This window comes from Canis aureus, chromosome 22 (assembly GCF_053574225.1).
Source record: "Canis aureus isolate CA01 chromosome 22, VMU_Caureus_v.1.0, whole genome shotgun sequence".
Classification (NCBI taxonomy): Eukaryota; Metazoa; Chordata; class Mammalia; order Carnivora; family Canidae; genus Canis; species Canis aureus.
In genome coordinates, this window is record NC_135632.1 from 40,475,954 (window position 1) to 40,492,097 (window position 16,144).

Sequence of the window (16,144 nt, forward strand, 5' to 3'; positions counted from 1 at the left end):
TATTGAATTTATATTTAAATTACCATACAAGGGGATCCCGGGTGGCTCAGCAGTTTAGCCCCTGCCTTCAGCCCAGGGTGTGATCCTGGAGTCCTGGGATCGAGTACCACATCAGGCTCCCTGCATGGAGCCTGCTTCTCCCTCTGCCTGTGTCTCTGCCTCTCTCTGTGTGTGTCTATCATGAATAAATAAATAAAATCTTTTAGGGATCCCTGGGTGGCGCAGCGGTTTGGCGCCTGCCTTTGGCCCAGGGCGCGATCCTGGAGACCCGGGATCAAATCCCACGTCGGGCTCCCGGTGCATGGAGCCTGCTTCTCCCTCTGCCTGTGTCTCTGCCTCTCTCTTTCTCTCTCTGTGTGACTATCATAAATAAATAAAAATTTTAAAAAATAAAAAATAAAAAAATAAAATCTTTAAAAAAAAATAAATTACCGTACAATTTTTACTACAGGCAATAGGATGTTAGAGTAGAATTCAAAATAGCCCAACACTTAAGAACAAAATAAATACACTTGTTTCCTAACCATTGCTATTGTCAAAGGAGGCAGAACAATCATTGTCTCATATACAGGACTGACCTTTTCAGCATCCCTCAGGGCTCCCTGTGGGTTCTAATTGGTCTGCTAAGTCTAGGTATTGATATCCACTCATATTGTCCTCTATATTCTTGGGCTTCCCCTGCTTAATTGTTTATAGCTGAGGAGAGAGAGATTGCTTTTCACTTTAGCCAGGAGCAGGGCACTCCTGACAAGCTGCTCTGAGGTCTAGGCTCTCACAAAAAACGTTAGAGCTGGAAGAGATTTCAGTTACAGCCACTAGATAGGAAAATGGGCAGGAATGGTAAGGGACTTGCACTGTCTTATGATTACCTAAAAACCTCTCAAAATACAAGCAAATTATTGCACATCTAATCTGACCTTTCTGTGATGATGAAATTTTGATCAAGGAGTTTGATCCTTATTTTACAGCATTTGATTAGCCTAACTTCCTGCTAAGGGCCTAACTTTCTTTTTTGGTTCGGACACTTAAAAATATACAAATCAGTAAAAATAAAGTTATTAAGGAAGAAGAAAGGCTTTTCAATGTTATCTCATTAAAATCTTCCTTGAACTCATGAAACTTCCATTTTAATTTCTAATTATAAAATATTTCAAGTATATGAATATCAAAAAATATATCTGTTGACATTAATATGCATTAATAATATACACATTATATAAAATTAATATAATAGTACCACAGAAAGTTTTCCCCTCTACAATTTTCTTTCATTGAATATTTTTGATGCATGACATAGATATAGGGTATATAATCCTCTTAGAATGTTTTTTAGGGGCACCTGGGTGGCTCCGTGGTTGAGAGCACCTGCCTTCAGCTCAGGGTGTGATCTTGGGGTCCTAGGATTGAGTCCCGGTTCTCCCTCTGCCTATGTCTCTGCCTCTCTCTCTTTCATGAATAAATAAATAAAATTTTTAAAAAAGATTTTATTTATTTATTTTGAGAGAGAGAGGGAGAGAGCAAGAGCAGGGGGAGGGGCAGAGTGAGAGGGACAAGCAGACTCCCCACAGAGCAGGGAGCTTGAGTGGGGCTCAATCCCAGGGCCCCAGGATCATGACCTGAGCCGAAGGCAGACACTGAACTGCTTAACCTACTGAGCCATCTGGGTGCCTCTCTTAGAATTTTTTAAAGAAAGCCCACTCTACTCACATACTTTTCCAATCTTTTCTTCATTAGAGTTAGTCTTTGTCTTAAAAATAGGTGAACTTAATTCCCTTTAAGTCAATTAACTTAATTAACTCAGTCAATTGTTTTGTGTGTTTTATATTTTTACATGAATTATGTACTACATGTATAATTTGCAAATTGCTTTTTTCACTCAGTGTTATATTTTCTTTTTTTTTTTTTGTTTTTTTTTGTTTTTTTTTTTTTGTTTTGTTTTTTTACTCAGTGTTATATTTTCAAGATTGAGCCATATAGATGTATATAGGTAGGTTTTGAATTGTTCATTTTAATTGCCATATATAGAATTGTATAAATAAGCCAGTTTATTAATTAATTCACTGTCCTTCAGAGAAACAGATTATTCTATTAGACATTTTTTTTTGTTGGGAGTTATCACTAGGTGCCCTATAGTCTTTGCAAATAAATGGCATCTTTGTAGATATATATTGATTCATTTATTATTTATTAGTATAATAAAAATTAAGGTTATATAATTGTTGGCTATATGTGTGAGCCTGTTGTTGATCTTTATGTATTGATCCTATATCCACCAGTTTTGCTGAACTCTTATTCCAATAGCTTACCTATAAGTAGATTTTCCTATCGGGAATCAGATTTTCTCAGCTCACTATTTTCCTTAATATTTTTACTGTAACAATATACAGATTTTTGGATTTATCAGAATTCTAGGGTAAGAGCTACTGAAAGCTAAAGAAACAGATGGGTTCTCACTTGAGAGAAGCAGCCAGACCTGGGGGACTGACCACCAAAAGCTCACTCATAGAGGGTGGAAGGGTTTTTGAAAGGAGCGAGACTTGCAGAACTGGTTGGGGCCTCATGAGATGACAGATGGCTGCATAATCTGTGATATGATCCCTTCCTCTGTGTCTTAACGTGTTTTTAGCAAAAATGAAAACAATCACATGCTTGGTCTCACTGATATTTTTGCAGGAACTTCTAAAGAAATGTTTTGCATCTAGACATGATGCAAGGATGGTAGGCCTGAAGCTTGCATGGGAGCCAGGACTCAAGCCTGAGGAGGTGGAACCTGAAATCCTGCAGAGCTATTGCCCATCCTCCAGAAGGAGAATTTAAGCCAAGTTTCCTTATCCTTTTAGGGTAGGAAAGTTCCTAAGTGATACTTGAGTTTCCATTGACGGCACCTGAGCTGCATGTTCCCCCACACGCTGTCAAAAGATTCACTTACTTCCCCTCCCACACACACACACACATTTCTTCTTTCAAGTTTTGTGAGTTTGCTGATTTTTTGGCTTTCATTAAAATTAGAGTGTGATCTGAGGAGCATGAGAAAAAATATCACTCTCAAATTAATCTCCTTAATGGCTTGTCATTAGGGCAAAATTCCATCATTAGATCATTTCCTCAGGGCCCTCTACACATATAAGGAATTAGAGCCTTATATTAGCTGAGGAAGTAGTAAACTAATATTAGATAACAAATTATTGTTCATGTACATTAGCTTATGTATTCAACTCATTGCTATGGGAGAAGGAGAAGACAATGAGGGGAGAGCTTGGAGCATAAGGGCAAACTACCTGAGTTGAACCTCCCTCTTCCATTTACTAACTCTATGTTATTTGGGGCCATTACTTAACTGCTCAGTTTACCCATCTGTGCCTCAGTTTACCCATCTGTGAAGTGGAGCTCTCACTTACCACGTAGAGAGGCTGTGAAGATTGAGTGAGTTAAACTTTGTCAAGCACAGGGATGCCTGAGTGGCTCAGCAGTTGAGCGTCTGCCTTTGGCTCAGGGTGTGATCCCAGTCTAGGGATCAGGTCCTGCATCAGGCTCCCTGTGAGGAGCCTGCTCCTCGCTCTGCCTATGTCTCTGCCTCTCTGTGTGTCTCTTATGAATGAATAAATAAAATCTTTTAAAAAAACTTTGTCAAGCACTTAGAACAGTGCCTGCCACATAGAAAGTGCTATTTATTATTAGCCTTAATTATTAGTATCACTAGAGAAAAGCAAAACCCTGAAGAAATGGCCCAAAAGACAGATCATTTTGAAGGAATAATGAGATGGGGAAAATCTATCTACAGCATGTGACAAACTATACAGTTGGAGACAATGGAGAGAAGGGGCACCTAGAGTAACAATGGGGGCTTTGGAGATAAGGTAACAAATAGAGATGTATTATCTTTTGAAGTTTTACATAGAACAATGTCTAGATGCCTATTTCTGGCATTGGGGGGGATTCGAAAAGTTCTTCACCATGTATACCATAGTGGTAAGCTTCTGCTGCAATAATGTGGCATAAGAAGGTAGCCTCAAGCTCAATGGTATACAACACTAGGCACATATTTATTACTGTGGGTCTGCAGGTCAATAAGAATTGGTTCCAGACTACACATCTGCTCCAGAAGGCTTATTCAGTGGTCCAGACTGAGGGCTAATGGCCACCTGGACCATGTTCTTCTCCTGATGGAGGTCAGAAGCTTCCAGAAGCCATATTCCATTGGCCAAAACAAGCCACATGGCCAAGTCCAACATCCAAGGGATGAGGAAGTACTGTTTTCCCATGGAGGTGGGCAGGGAAAGGGGGGAATATATACGGAACAACAGTCTTATCTTCTACAACTTCCATCTAAGACTTCATAGGTTTGATCATGTCTCTTCTCAGCTTTTGTTTTTTCAGACTGAGGAATTCAAGTCTCTTCTCTCCTGATAAATAAGTCACTCCCTTCCTGCTTTGCTTTCCCTCTCTGATCTTTCTACCCAAACTGGAAGTAACCCAGTTTGTTGGTCTTCTTGATTACATGTACATATTGAACTTTAAAGTTGGAAATAGATTCCAATATTCTTTTCTGTGATCAAGATGAATAAACTAAATGAAAGGAACATTTTTGGAGTCAGCTACATGCCAGGCACCAAGCTCTATATTCTTCATACCATTTTAGGTGTTCTTCGTATGTTATCCCCTTCAATCCTCAAAATCAAATACCTCTAAGGAGTAGGCAGGCAATGAGTAAAGCAAGTAAGATAATTTTCTCACTTAATATGTAACTATTTCACAGCGGTATTGTTTAGTCTCAATCAAAAAGAACCTCTGTTGAAATTTTTTTTTTTCTCTGTTGAAATTTAAGCCCCATTTTTAAGCTAAGGTTTCAGCTGGCATTTTTGCTGTACACCAGTTTTTCCTATGGGCCACTTCAGAAGAGCCCATTAAATTGCCTTCTTTAGACATGGACACACTTTGCACACTAAACACTTAGAAATCTCTTCCACAAAGAACACTGCTCTCTTTTAATTTTATTTAAATACGTATCTGTTATGACCTAAATTTAATTTTCCCATTTTTGTTAGGAATATGCATACACAGATATTTCACTTTCCTCTTGATATAAGAAAATGACTACACAAGAGTGATGTCAAGTGGCAACTGACATTTAGCTATATTGTTGGGGCTTATGAAAGGAAACCTGTCCTATAGGAAATGGTAAAGACAGTGGTGAAATAGAGTGCAATATGGGGCGGCATCACTCTGTCTAGGCAATTATTGCTATTTAGGAATTCAAGCCCAGCATTGCCAGACCTTCTCTTTCTTTAGACAAGTCAGGAATCCAGATTTTTTTGTATGTAAAATTCTCAATGTTTAAATATCACCAATCACCAAAATATCACTAGTTTAGTACAGAATACAAAATTAGATGCAGGTGAACAGAATTCTCCAGCTGGTGCCTTAGGGAACTGGGATTCCTTTACCTCGTGAAGCTGCCTCCTCAACAAATGGTTTCCAAGGTCACCACTACAGAGGAAGAAAAGTGATGATGCACACCAGCTCTTAAGTGCTTTGGCCAGGAAATGACACGCATCATTTCATTTCACAGTTCGTTGATCAGATGGAGCTGCTTGATTCCAAAGAAGGCAGGAAAGTGAAGGGGAGAAGGTGGATATTTGATGACTGCTCACTCTATCATAGCAATTAGTTCAAAACAAGCAGAATAAACCAGCAAAATCTCTGGGCAAATCAAACTAAATACAAGTGCAACTAGATTAAATCTACGGGCTAATGTACTAGAGTCATTTTACAATTGGAAACAACTAGGGCTCACAGAGACTTAAGAGCTGCTGTGCATCATCTCTTTCTTCCTCTGCAGTGGTGACTTTGGAAACCATGTGTTGAGGTGACAGCTTCACAAGGTAAATTTTAAATTTAAAATATAAAGTTTAAATTTTATATTCTTTTTAATATTCTACTGCTGGGTATTTTTTAATCGATTGACTAGTACAGATAGGCATCTATACTTCCTACATATCCCTTAAAACTAGTCTGTGTCTGATATTATATAAATTTTCACAATTAACAAGAACTTTATGAACTCTAATATTTGATTTACAAATTTGGTGTAGTCCAGTGTCCCAAACTTGTGCGAGCATAGAATCAGCTAGAGAACATATTCAGACACAGATTACTGAGCTCCACCCCAGAGTTTGATTCAGTAGGTAGGAGTGAGTGTTCGATAAGAATTTGCATATTTATTTATTTCATTTTTAGAAAGGATTTTACTTATTAGAGCATGAACAGTGGGAGGGGCAGAGGGAGAAGTAGGTTCCCCACTGAGCAGGGAGCCTCGACAACATGGGGCTCAATTCCAGGACCCTGAGATCATGACTTGAGCTGAAGGTAGATGCTTAACTGACTGAGCCACCCAGGTGCACCAAGAATTTGCATCTCTAACTAGTTTTCATGTGATGTTGTCCTGCTGGCCTGGGGGACATTTTAAGAACCAGTGGCCTAGAATTAGGTCCTAAGTTCTAGAATGAGCCCGACAACAAATTAATCATCCTGGGAGAATAAGTTGGCCTCTGAGTTTTCATTGCATCATTAATACAGTAAGTATTTTGGATCAGTTCTCTTGGTTTATGATTCTAGGATTAGGAACTATCTTTATAAAAAAAAAATCAACAAACTCTAAAATACCTGGGGTTAATGGAAGGGGTGCATATTGACTGGGAAGGAGCATGAGGAAGATACTAGGGACATTCTAGTTCTTGATCTGGATGGTAGTTATGTGTGTATACCTAGGTAAAAATTCATCAAGCTGTATTAATTTAAGATTAATATACACTATACATACATATGCATATTTGCCTCATTAAAAAGGTCAAGAATATGCTTCTTGCTAAAAATAAAAGGTAAATGCTTTTACACTAATTCTGATTTTTTTTTACTAATTCTGATTTTTATTTTTAGTGTGATACAACTAATATTTCTTTTTATTGCCTTGCACAAATAATATTCACCAACATAATAAAAAGTGATGGAAAATTAAGTTTTAACAACCACACATTTGTACAGGTAAAGGGTATTAAAACTGCTACCAGCAGGAACATGACTCCACATTTTATTTACCTTCAGAGACTAAGGTAATAAGGAATCTAGGAGTATTGCAGAGGTTGAGGTGGAGATGGGAGAGCACATTCTTCTGTGTCTCATAAGTTCAGCCTGGTCATCAAGGAACCTTTGGTCACCAAATAACCTGGGTGAATATCATCCAGGTGGTCAACTTTGAGCATGAAAGTATGAAGGATTTTGCCTTTTCCCTACTAAGGGAGCAAAAGATCAGAAGTACATTTCACTTGCATTGGCTTGATTAAATGAATTTGACCAGAAAACAAAACATGTAAAGACCAAACATGTTAAATAGTTTAGCCAGTTGTGTCTCATAGTCTGGACATGGAGTGTATGCTCTAGAATGAGAGAAATGACTGATCTTCCAATCTGTCTTGGTCCTTGCCTCTCAGGGTGATGGAGCAAATGTACACACCTCTTCCCAACCCTGTGTGCAGTAACATTACGTTAGTAGCTTGAAATTGGTTGTTTATCAGTAAATGCTACAAATGGGGAATGCTTTATTTTAGATAGCTGGCTGACCAGCACCTCACATCACTGCTTATCCTGCTTCTTGCAGTGGAGACTCTGGCCACACTGAAGGTGCTTCTGGTATCTAAAGGTATGTATTTTTTTTTCATACCATGTGAAGCCTAATTTCAACTTAGCTTCTTCATCTGACATTCAGCCAAAGAAACAGCTGGATGTTCCTATACTGCAAGAAAAGTTGGCTATTTTGGGCTTACATAGAAAACTGGTTTTGTGTCTTATCTCAATAGAGTAATATTTTTGACTAAAGCTATGTAGTGAGTGATTTTAGGCATTTTTCAAATATAAACTCAAGGTTCCAGAGGTAATCATGTGCTGATTTAAGACCATTGCTGCTGTGCAAGCTGTGGCTCCTAAGCGGACCAGTTCCCATACTAATATGCATATCCTGTTGATAGGAAGCCTCACTGATAACATAGTTGATTAACACACAGTTTGTAAAAGTTATGTGTATTATATATTATATTCTTACAGAGTAAACTAAAGAGCAGAAAGGATTAAGGAAATCATAATAGGAAGTACATTTATTGTAAATAATCACCATATGGATGGACCCACACAGCTCAAACCTGGGTTGTTCAAGGGTCAACTGTATACAAAATGCAATGATTGAACATATATAAGGTCAAAAGAAAATTTGAGGGCCCTTGTAACTATGAGGCCAAAGCCAGTGGCCTTCGTTGCTGCTTGTTATAAGCCTTGGGCAGCTTTGGGACAGATATCCATCCTCCTTCCCCATTCCCAATGTGTTCAGGTGGGCTCTGTGCCATGAATAGTCTATCTGATATCCAGGCTTCTCTTCTTCCTCCCCAACAAAATTACAATTTTGCCTGAGGATCAACATGCTAACTAAAATTTCTAGTCTCCCAGTATCCCTTACACTTGGGACAGGCCATATGACCCCTTCCTGGCTGATAGGATTTATAAAAATCTGCTGGATGGGGCTTTAGGAATATTATTATTTTAATGATAGAAGGGGAGAGACTCATCTGGCATTGTGGATTTTGCCCTTCTTGTTTCCTTCTTTGAATACTGATGTGGTACCTGGAGGTGCAATGGTCATTTTGCCATCAAGAGCATAAGAGTCAAATGGCAAAGTTGGAAGAGCAGAAAGATGAAAGAGATCTGGGTTCCTAATGAAATTGTGGATTTGTCACATTAGACTTGAACTACCTACCTTTGGACTTTCTGATATTTGAAAAAAATAATTTCTTATTTGGGATTCTTTGAGCGCCACTTTTTCTTTTCCACTCTTTACTCTTTCCCCCTCCACCTTCCCAAGTATTTTTATACTGTGAGATGAGTCCTGATGAAAACATATGATGAAGGCAGACATGACTGAGGAATTAGTAACCAAAAGGCAAGAAAGGAAGAGCCACAGATTCTAATAAGGTGATGAGCCTTAGGCTGATTGCACTTATGAGAGGGGCTTGATTGGTAAACTCCAGATGCTCTGGACAAGCCGCCTAGAGGAACACTTCTCAAACTTTAATATACAAATAAATCACCAAGGGATCTAGTTAAAATATGGTGTTCGATTCAGTAGGTTGTTGGGACAGGTAAGGTGCCATGGGCCCTGAGTGCCCCCGTGTGTTCTTGCTGAGTATGCTTAAGACTGAAAGGCCCTTGACTCCTTGTTATCTGGGCCATTTCTTAGGGTTGTTTTTGCAGTGAGGGATAAGGTAATATCCCTCTGGAACCCCCCCAAAATAACAAAAAGCAGCCTTGCTTACTGAGCTCAGTGTTCCTCAGCTGTGATGCAGTGTCCCCTGGACCTCTCTATGTCTCCCCTGTGGGATCTGGAGGGCCAAGGGGAATCCATGCAAACCAACAGCAGGCTCATACTGTTTGCTATGCTGTGAGTAATAAAATGCTTTGTCTCTGACTCAGGAATCTTGTGTCCTCTGTCAGTTTCCATGAGACAGTAACAGACTCATTTATTAGCTTGAGAGTAGGGTGAAACCTCCAATCCTTCATAGATCTTGGGACCTGAGCTTCTGCCTTTCTGATAAACCACCAGACACTGCTCTTGCTCCTGTTCTACCACCACAGTCTGAATAGTAATAATCTTGAGATTTCAAGTCAGCAAGCTACTTTATAGGTCTAAGACTGAGCTTCCTCACCTACAAAGTAAGATGAGTATGAAGGTCTCTTCCCATTCTAACTCAATGATTCCAGGTCCCAGTTAGTATCAGCAGGTAGGGCCTCCTCCCATTCATTCATTTCTTCACCAGCATCTTTATTTCTTTTTTTTAATTTTTTTTATTTTTATTTATTTATGATAGGCACACAGTGAGAGAGAGAGAGAGAGGCAGAGACATAGGCAGAGGGAGAAGCGGGCTCCATGCACCGGGAGCCCGACGTGGGATTCGATCCCGGGTCTCCAGGATCGCTCCCTGGGCCAAAGGCAGGTGCTAAACTGCTGCGCCACCCAGGGATGCCAGCATCTTTATTTCTCCATCATTTGCCAGGCACTAGGGATAAGGATGAACAGTTTCTGGATGTGCTCACAGAGTTGGGCAATGAGTAGCAGAAGCTACCCTAGAGATACATGTATGAATAGTCCCAGATAAGTCAGTTGCCTCTTTGAACTATCATTCTTAGGTTGAGTGTCCATACAATTTATTCCAAACCACAACACTTTTGAGGGTGAAAGGGGATGCTATTAATAGTTATGCTGGGATGACAGGAATAAGTCTGTTCAGTCCTGGGTCATCGTATTCTCAGGGACTCAGAAAGCTGTAGTTCTTTTTTTTTTTTTTTTTTTTTTTAAGATTATTTATTTATTCATGAGAGACACAGAGAGAGGCAGAGACAGTGGCAGAGGGAGAAGTAGGCTCCATGCAGGAGCCTGATGTGGGACTCAATCCCGGGACTCCAGGATCACACCCTGGGCTGAAGGCAGGCTCTATACCGTTGAGCCACCCAGGCATCCCAGAGAGCTGTAGTTCTATCCAGATTTTCTTTTTTCTTGTTTTTTTTTCCAACTCAAATGAACATTTATCAATCCCATATTAAGTGGGACATGGTAAAGAAGTGTTCCTCCACCATCTGTGTACAATTCCCTCGTCTCTGCTTTTTCTTTTCAGGTACATCGTATGTCCACTAGTTTTTTAGTTATATGTTCTATAATTAGGTAGTCCTATAATGTAATGGCAGCCTTGTTCAGAAGTTTAGAATCTTCTTAGAAAGTGATGGATAGCAGAGTGATGGTCACAGCTAATGACAATGCTTTGTTTTAAATAAGTACTGAGAAGCATTCACTACTTCCCGTAGAGGTGCTGGTCTGGTCTGGTGCTTTAGTCGTGATAAATAACAGTGATAGCTGCATAATTGTCACTCATAAAAACTCTTAGTGTAAATTGAATTGGAATCAACTGTGGCCTCTGGCTTCTTCCACAAAGTTGAAAGTGTTTGATTCCCTATCAGTAGACAATTTAAAAGCCTGTGTGTTCTCCAAATACCTGTCAATGGTGAAATCCAGGTCAGTGGTCAAGTCTATGTCAGCAGTCAGTTCCAGACATAGTGTGGGGAAATTCCCAGTCGGAAAGAACCAGGCAGAGAGGATCAATGCCTTCTGAAGTATGGTCCCGGTAGGGAGTGCAGGAGGCTCCCCAACACAAGTAGAGAGATTGTAGGCAGGCCTCTGGTGATCCAGAATTTCTAATCCTCTCTTCCCTCTTCACCCCCTTCCTTCCCTCCTGTGTAGATCCTCAAATGCCCTGTTGCATTACCTTGAAAGCCCATCACAGAAGAGTGATTTGCTTTGCCCAGTGTAAGATAGCACCCAGTAATTACATAATCCCTCCCAACACCCAGAGCTCCTGAGCAGCTTGCTCTGGAGGTGGATGGAAATAACCCGCCATTTCAGTTTTTATAACCCATGCAGGAGTGAGAATGTTATTTTTAGGGCACAGTAATTTAAAAGCTCTTGATGGCCTGGGAGGAAATTTTAATGCTTTAGGGAAATGAAGTGGGTTCTGTCTTTTCTTTTGTAGCCAGTGTCCAGAATGAGTTCTTTCTTTGTAGTACAGGAAACAGTGCACTGCTTACTGGCACCTAGGGTTTTAATCAGTGCTAAATATAGCCAACTTAGAGACCTTTAAACTGTTGGAATTTAGGGCACACTCCTAAATTATTATATATATAACTATTATGGCCTATGCAGTAGATAAACTTAGTATCCTAAGTTCCATTCATTCATTCCTTCACCAGCATCCATTTTGGTTTTGGGGGGATCAAGATGCTATTTTTTGTTCCAGATGGGCCCAGAGCAAATGTCAGATACACAAAGGGTGAATTTTCCTTAGTTTGGATTGCTCCAAAAGCAGACCTTGAGACAAGGATTTCAGTGCAAGTAATTTGTTCAGGACTGTAGTGAGGGAAGGGATAAGGGAGAATGGAAGGGTGAAGGGCCAATAAGACACATGTTAATCAGCAGGCTGCTGCTGTCAGCAACTGGGGCTTAATCTTGCCCAGGCCTATCTGAGAGTGTGCTGGGACATGCCAGCAAACTGTCCCACTGGGGGGTGGGGGATGAGAGTTGGGGTATTTATACATTTATCCCTCAATGTCTTAGGTTGCTCCAGGGTCTTAGCTCTTTGACATTTCTGGCCTGCCTAGAGTGGACTCAATAATGCCCACTCCCTAAGGTCAGAAAATGTCCTCAAATAGAGAGACATGGGCAGTCCTCCAGGGAGGCAAAGAACATAGGGGTGGGGCACTGAGACAGACTCTGATGCAAGAGTCAGAGTCAGGTTCATCAATGGGCTGTGTATTCCTTATTTAAGACAGTTTGGTCTTTTGAAAGATCCATTTTTGCCTTGCAGGATCTGTTTGCCTTTTAAGTAAAGTAGCAGAAAATCCAGTTGTAGCTATCAGCTGTGAAGCAAAAGCAAGTAGGAACTGAAGCCTTCACCATTTGCAATTCCCAACCCCCTTCTACAACTGTACCCAAATGAGGTCACCCTCTCCCTGTAGAGTCAGTCAGCACAAGTCTGGGCAAAAGATGATGCCATTGACACTCAACTGAAAACTGAGACAGCAGCATTTGCAAGACACAGGAAAGAACAGGAGCTCAGACTCCATCATCTATATGTAGACAATGCAGGTGACAGTGTTTGATACCTATGGTGGCTATGACAATTAAATCCAGTGAGGAGAAGATTCCCAGCAGAGTGCCAGTGCCCATATTAGAGCTCTTGCAAACAAATAAGAAGGCTCAAATATGTTGTTTTAATTCTTCTTCTGAAAAGAGAAAACACTTGTTTTCGTTTTGTTCATAAAAATAACATATACTTCTGGTAATTGTAGAAAAGTTAGAAAATATAGGAAAAGGTGAAGAAGAGAAAAGTCTGTAATTCTATGCTCCAATCTTTTACAAATATGTAAACAAAATAGATTAACTTATAAATATGTAATTACAACTCAGATCTTTTATAATACAATCATATATTAGAAGCAGTTGGGATCCTTCTACATATATGATTTGGTATCTGCCTTTTATATAGTGTATCATGGGTTGTATGATTCTGTAAGTCACTGATAATTCTTCAAAATGCTTCTGTCATCTGAACTATATTCCGTCACCTGAATATGCTGTAAACCATTCACGATTCTTCTCTGAACTTGTGGTGAACACCTTTGTGCTGACCACTTGACCTCTGGATATTTCACTGGGATGTACTCTCAGGTGCGGGACTACAGATTCAAAATGGAATGAAACCAGAAAGGACAGAGTTGAGGGGAAGACTCCTACCAGCAGTCCCTGGTGGAAATTGGTGACATGTGAAGATGACTCTCCTTGGCTGTGGAGTTGTAGGCCAGGCCTGCCAACATAGAGATCAGAGTCCTTCAGCTTGCAGAACCCTAGAGTTAACCTCTGCCCACACCCTCTTTGTTGTTTTTCAGATAAGGAAACTGAGTTGCAAAGATTTGCCAGATGTGGCTATGCCATCAGACTCCAGACTTGGGTTGTTTTTAGAAATTAAATTACATCATGGCACTGAAAATGGAATGGCCAGATGGCTAGCTGCCCAGCCAGAAGTGAGGCTATGTTCCTCTGGTGCCTGGGAGCCTGAAAGAGCACTGCCTTCCCCATCAGCTGACTATACATAAAAGGATAAAATATCTCTTCCTAAATTTGGAAGGACCACAAGGTTTGGTGAAGTGCCTAGGAACAACAACAACAACAAAAAAAAAAACCGGAAGGAACACAATCCATTGAATCAGAGCAAGTCAATGAAACCCACACTGGGAAAGGCAAAGCACTTTCGAGAGAGCAGGTAGTTCTTTCCTTGTTTGTTGAATGGATGCTGGGGCTCCAGGGATGATGTATGTTACAGACATTGTCAGAGTCCCTCAGCACATAGCATTCCCAGATATGTCAACCACTTCCTACTACAAGCACCTGAATTTTGCCTGAGGGCTTTCACTGGCTAAAGGAATCTTGTTCAATCCTATCTGGACAGGCAGCCTAGAAGTGCAAGAAGATCCCTTCTGGAGCAACTCCCAGCCAATGACCTATGGGACTCAGTGTTTAAATATCCCTGTTTCCTTGCCCCTTGGGTAGGACATCTTTTTTCTATGCCATCTCACCAGGCCCCAGTGGAAGGAGGTCCCAGATGTCCGTGGCAATAACCTGCTCATTAACACACTCTGTAGTGGGTTCCTTTTCCTTCCCTGTCTCATTTTCCTACTCCCCTCCCAGTCTGGCATCACCCTCAAGTCAGATCCTTGCATCTGTGTCTGCTCCTAGGGAAGCCCAACCTAAGGCAATGTAGCCCTTTCAGAATTAATTGTAGGAAATCCTGAAAAGGGAAACTTCAGTTAGTGGAGTAAAAACAAACTGATGCAGATGTTAGAATTATCAGACAAGGACATAAAGACCATTATTATAACTGTATTCTATATTTTCAAAAAGATATTAAGACGAGACATGGAAGATACTCTAAAGCCCAACAGAACTTCTAGAATTAGAAGCAACCCAAGATACATATACGTTATGGATGCAGTGGAGGAGGATCCCAAGCTGACAGGCAGAAGCCAAATTATTATAGTTAGGATTAAGTTCAGATACATAAAACAGGGTGTGTGTATGTGTTTGGGGGGAGGGGTAATTAGCAGTACCTTAAACAAGAGAGAAGCTTATTCATGCCTCATGTAAAGGAAATCTGGAGGTAGGCAGTATATAGCTGAAAGGGTACCTCTACCCTATCATCAGAGATTCAGTCTTCTCTTCAGCTATATTATTACCCTTCGTGCATCTTTCATCCTCAAAGTCATTTCCTAGGTGGCAGCTAGAGCTCCAACCATTACATCCACATTCCGGGCAGCACACAGAAGGAAGAACAGAAGAGAAAAATGGGACCCTTCCTAGCAGGTTAATTCCATTTAAGCAGTGTGTCTGGAAATCCCACAGAACTCTTCCACTTAGATCTTATTGCTTAGAACTTCTTCATGTGGCAGCCCCTACATGCAAGGCTTAGAAATATACTGTCAGTCAGTTAAGGGTCTGACCTCAGCTCACGTCATGATCTCAGAGACCTGAGAATGAGCCCCACTCTCAGCAGGGGTGTCTGCTTCTCCCTCTCCCACTCCCACTGCTTCTCCCTTCCTCACGCTCTCTCTCAAATAAATAAATAAATTTTTTAAAAAGAGATATATCGTCTTAGCTGGATATGTTGCTAAAATCAGAGCTATGTTACTAAGTAGGGAGAAGAGAATGGTTATTGTGTCAGGTGACCAGCAAGAAAGATTCAAGGCTTTGAGATGTTTGGTATGAGGGCTGGAATGAGAAAGACAGAAAACAGGGGTTAGTAGAAGTTATGTTTTCAGAACAACAGAACCAATTAGATCTCTACTTTGCATCTATTTCACACATACAGAACAAAGACAATCCCGAAAAAATAGAAACAAAATTTTAATAGCTCTGCATCAGTTACCACGACCACATGACAAACCACTCCAGATTTTAGTGGCTGAAAATTTTTTAAAAATCATTTATTATTTCTCACAATTTTATGGGTTGGCTGGGTTTTCACCTAGAGTCATGTATGCAGCTGCAGTCAATTGGCAGCTTCATTGGGTCTGAAGAGTCTAAGATGGTCTGGGGCCTTAGTTCTGGCTGTCATCTGAGTTCCTCTCCACATGGTCTCTCATCATTCAGTTATCCAGCTCAGGCTTTCTTTCATTGTAGTGGAAACCTTCTAAGACATGGGAGGATGAAGCTGCAAGGCCTCTTGAAACCAAGGCTCTAGAACTTGCATATTGTCCCTTTTGCTGTATTCCATTAGCCAAAGCAAGTCACAGATCAGACCAGATTTAAGAGATGAGAAATAGACTTGACCTTTTTTTTCCTTAAAAAATTTATTTATTTATTTGACAGAGCACAAGTACAAGCAGGGGGAGTGGCAGAGGAAGAGGGAGAAGCAGGCTCCCTGCTGAGTAGGGATCCCAATTCAGGGCTTGATCCCAGGACCCCAGGATCATGACCTGAGCCAAAGGCAGTTGCTTAACCAAC

General features: G+C 40.5%; 1 protein-coding gene across 8 annotated transcripts in view; it reads left to right on the forward strand.

Moving 5' to 3' along the window:
• The window catches only part of POMGNT2 (protein O-linked mannose N-acetylglucosaminyltransferase 2 (beta 1,4-)), a 140,622-nt gene that overhangs the window by 9,037 nt on the left and 115,441 nt on the right, over positions 1-16,144 (forward strand). For all 8 annotated transcript variants that reach the window (XR_013361442.1, XR_013361439.1, XR_013361440.1 and 5 more), the window contains exons 4-6: positions 2,388-2,413; positions 2,674-2,841; positions 7,605-7,696. The gene's annotated coding sequence lies outside the window, so the exon portion shown is untranslated. The remainder of the gene's footprint in view (positions 1-2,387; positions 2,414-2,673; positions 2,842-7,604; positions 7,697-16,144) is intronic.